The sequence below is a fragment of the Drosophila suzukii genome, chromosome Y (assembly GCF_043229965.1).
Source record: "Drosophila suzukii chromosome Y, CBGP_Dsuzu_IsoJpt1.0, whole genome shotgun sequence".
Lineage (NCBI taxonomy): Eukaryota > Metazoa > Arthropoda > Insecta > Diptera > Drosophilidae > Drosophila > Drosophila suzukii.
In genome coordinates this window covers 7,500,268-7,505,030 of record NC_092085.1, presented here as the reverse complement: position 1 = coordinate 7,505,030, position 4,763 = coordinate 7,500,268, and positions in this window count along the sequence as shown.

The following is a 4,763-nucleotide window of genomic DNA, read 5'->3' as shown; positions in this document are numbered from 1 at the left end:
GGCTCTGGATAGCAGACGTACTCGAGGTACTCAGTCCTACCGATGCCGAGTCTGCCGCGGAATCCATCCTCTTCGGAAGTGTCAGAGGTTCCTAAAGCTGAGCGCAGAGAAGCGGCTGCGGGCAGTGCTTATTAACAAGTACTGCGCGAACTGTCTCGCACACGAGCACTCCACTGGGAGCTGTCGTAGCGGTGACCGGTGCAGAACGTGCAACCGGGATCATCACACGCTGCTGCACATGCATGACCTTGGTTCCCGGAAAAAGTCCGGCTCCAAGCAAAAGTCCCGCTCCAAGCAACAGCCCGCTTCTCCGCAGCGTTCGCGCCGGCAAAATCCGCCAACTCGCCAAACGCCTTCTCCTCCACCGCGCTCAGCATCCTCGACACCAGCTCCGTCGCTCGCCGCACTTCTCCAGCGTCATAGCGTTAATGTCCTCCCGGCTGCTGTGGTGATCGTCGAGACCGGAGAAAAGAAATACGACACCGCCGCACTCATCGATCCGTGCACCCCGACAAGCTCCATTGATGCATCCCTGGCCGCCGCGTTGCGTTTGCCGACAACGAACGTGGGCGACGAGAGCATATGCACGGCGACGATTCGTTCGAAGGTCGACGAGGCCATCAAGCTGGAGGTGGTCCTCAAGATCGAGCCGAACGTGCGCATCCGCACTCCCATCCGTGCGCTCAGTGAGAGCGTCGTCCAAAAATTTAAGGAGCTACCGCTCGCGGATGAGGTTTTCCACCGGCCAGCCACGATTTCATTGATCCTGGGCGCGGACGTCTACCCGAAGGTGATAAAGCCGGGCTTCCACATGGTCGACGAGGGACTGCCGGTAGCCCAGAAGACGGTGTTCGGGTGGATCGTCTCCGGCGCCTGTACGCAGGCTTGAGGCGTAGGCGGCTGGCCGAAGTTCCGTCTCCGTTATTTTTTTGCAACGCTAGCGATTGCAAGGGGGGCGGTATGTTCAGGCCCACTGTCCGGCGAATCTGGACTGGCCCCGCTATCCAGCTGCACCAGCTGCACCGCTCTACCGCTCTCCCGCTCTCCCGCTCTCTCGCGCTCCCGCTCTCCTGCGCTGTTCCTAGCTCCCGCCATGAAGTCTCCGCTGCGCTTTGGAGCGCAGAGCGGAGCTTAGACTAAGTCAGTTCGATTTCTGAAGTTCAGTTGAATAAACCGCGGTCGTACCCCCGCCTACTTTTACCCAGCTAACTTTTTGTGCACATTTATTTCCGACTAAGGGGCAAATACGCGTTCGAGTGGTTTCTCCCCTACAGCTTCATCAGCACCAGCAGCAAACCGCACCAGCAGCAAGCCACCGAAGCCCAGCGAACCAGCCCGCCGACGCGCCGTCGCCTCCCACGCCATTCCACCAGCGCCAGCACGGTACCCCGCTGCCCCCCGGCGTACAGTAGCATAATAATACATTTATTCATTTATTTTGGTATTGCGAACATATTTGTTATATATAGAAATTAATTTTCTGCTTTGATTCCGGCGATTTGCATAGAAGAAACGGTAGTTTTGATATCAAGTCCACCTCGATTCATGAACATAGTTTTTGTGTTTAGAAGGTATTGAAAATGCTGACCAATTATCTCTCCTTTAAATTGTTCAATAAATTGGTCAATTTCCTCATCTAGTCTCAACTTTAAAATGATGTATAACAATTATTTTATTGTTTTGGAGCTACTTTTAAAAAATGTCAAAATAATGTATGCATTGTTTAGAGCACAAACCCCGCCCTTAAGGTGTGTTTCACAATAGGGAAACCGGTTTCCTTTAAATGTTTAATGACGGACAGCCAATTTCCTCGACGTTATTGAGCTGACGACTCCCAAAAAACGTCTGTAGAAATCGTTTCTTTTCCACACCTTTACAAATAATTTTTTTTCCGATTGTAATTGTCCTTAGATACTTTCGAGTTTGTGAAAAACTATTTTCTCCATCGCTCCAAAAAATTTTGTGATGTGTATTGGCTAACCAAATTGCAATCTTTCGAGATTTTGTATTTAGCAAAGTAAAATCATATGGTGGTTCTATTAAAAAACTATTATTCAAGTTTGGATCTTTTTCGAATACAATTCCAATTTCTTTTAGAATAAAATTATTATTATTATCAAAGAAACTTTGAACATCAATCGAAACAGTATCTTTCAACATTTTTCTAATGTTAAACAACTCGTTGTACTAGTCCGTTTAATGGGTTATATTCAACTAAACGGTCATGTATGAGGAGACAGTAAGCTTGAGTATTTTCATGACTTGGTGTCTTCAGTTCTATTGAAACTCTCACATCACTAGGACCAGTTTTCACTAATTCGTTTTGATATGAAAGATCAACCACAATAATAGGGGCCTTCAATTTAAATTCATTTGGGATCAAAAATGGTTCTGACTCACGATTATAGTAACTAGATTGAAATCTTGTAAACATTTCATATAGGTGAGCATACTAATTCTTACTAAAATCAACATTCAGATTATTATGGATATGAATCAGAATTCAAGTGAACTCTCAAGTTTGATAAGTTATTTGTGATAAGTTCTCCATTTAGTGTAAATCCAATTATGGCAAATCTTGGTTTTTCGCTGTTAGCCGACAATTTCACATTTCAGCTGTGTTGACTCCCATACCCCAATTTGGGCTAAATCCAAACTCTGGAATGCGATTGGTAGGTTTACACAACTTTTAATAATATCGTACATCTTAATTTTTGAAAAATCGCTCAGAGTTACATGGCGAATTTTCCAAATTTTATTCGTAATTTCCAGTTTAAAAGTTTGTTCATTTCTGGTTTGTTCAAGATTCACCAAGATTCTTAGTTAGCATCAACACTAGTTCGTGTTTACAATTTAACAACAGAAAAATTTTAAGTGGGGATCACGTAGAAATTTCGTCTACTGCTCCATCCAGAATTTAATAGGTATTGGCTTTGAAGATTATCCAGAGATATACAATTTTATAGGGTAGTAGTCATACCGACATAGACTTGACACGTTGGACTCGTTGTATTTAGTTGTTATTTAAAAGTATTTTGATGGTTACTTTCATTTTAGTGTTGTTTTTGGATGGTTACTTTTTGTATAGTACCTGTACAGTACTTGGTTTTGGATGGTTACTATCTGTATAGTATCTGTAAAGTACTTAACTTTAGATGGTAACTAAACATTACCAAGTATTATGAGTTGCTATAGTCTCTTATTAAGAACTATCAAAGTACACAAGTTAAAGTTTCTAAGATGTGTTAGCCAAACACACTTGCAGTGAACTATCATTACCTGCCCGTCATCAAAGTCACCTGCCCAAGACCCAAGGGCATTGAATAAATTACCTGCCCGTCATCAAAGTCACATGCCCAAGACCCAAGGACATTGAATAAAATACTTCCCCTTCATTTGTACCTGGAGTTTTAATTACAGTCAGATACAACATTTGTAGGATCATTCAATATTTTTGTATATAATTTATTATTGTAAACATATTTCATTAAATGCATAATTAATTATATTTTATGTATATTTGTATATAATTAATTTTTTTACTCCATCCCTCTGTAAGAAACATGTCGGTTATTAATCTTCGTTCCAAACGCAGATTTTCGCTTAGTTCCCATAGATAGATGTAAAATAGTTCTCACAATGTAATCTTGCTCAGATGTTGGATTATTTTTAAAGCGTTCATTTGTTCTAACCCATAATAATATTATAACATATTTCGGAAGCATCATTTCTTTCCATTTAATTTCTGATTCAAGTTTATGATAGAGGTGTTGGGACCTGGTAATATCAGTTTTTGTTGTCAACTATTTTTCTAGTTCTAGTTTTCTAATTCTATTCTATTTGTATACTATTTATATGAGTAAGGCATCATTGTCTAAGATTCTGAATAAGTCTAATAAACTCTTTAATTACAATACTCATTTGGTTTTCGTGATTCATGACGGCGGTTGAGCTGTTTGGACTTTGATTACTAGCTGTTGTTAACTGTTATGAGCTATTATTAGATGGTTACAATCTGCTTGGTAGGTGTCTGTTAGTTGCTTACTAGTTTTTATTAGCTGGTTACTATATGTTTAGTAGATGTATACAAGTTGTTTAGTATCTGGTTTCTATATGTTTAGTAGATGTAAACAAGTTGTTTACTAGCTGCTTAGTATTTGGTTTCTATATGTTTAGTAGATGTGTACAAGTTGTTTACTAGATGTATACAAGTTGTTTACTAGCTGTTTAGTATCTGGTTTATATATGTTTAGTATCTGTTTTCTTGATGTTTTTTAATTATTATTAGCCGGATACTAGTTGTTATTAACGTCTACGAGCTTATATAGTCTTTTGTTAAGAATGATCAAAAATTCTTGATCACTAGACGGCTTTCGATGTGAAGTAAAAACTTACACTCTGATTTTCAATGTGTTTGCTATGTACGTGAGAAAGAATGCAAAGCCAAAATATCTCAAGATTGACATATAAATCTTAGACGAACATGTCCGACTATGTTGGGGGAAGATGTATCCTGTGATTGTAAAACTAATTAAGAAATAAATTGTTCACAAGTTGACTAAAAGCTGTTTTGATAAACAATTTTGATTCATAATGACAGATATTAAGAATATATAGTAATATCATACACTTTAACTAGTACATTGTTAAAATAAAACATTTCCATTTTTCATGTCCTATCATCTTATGTAGGTATAATAAATGTAATCTTAACTACGATAGCTAGCCTTACATCCCATAACTATAGTTATTAGCTACAATAA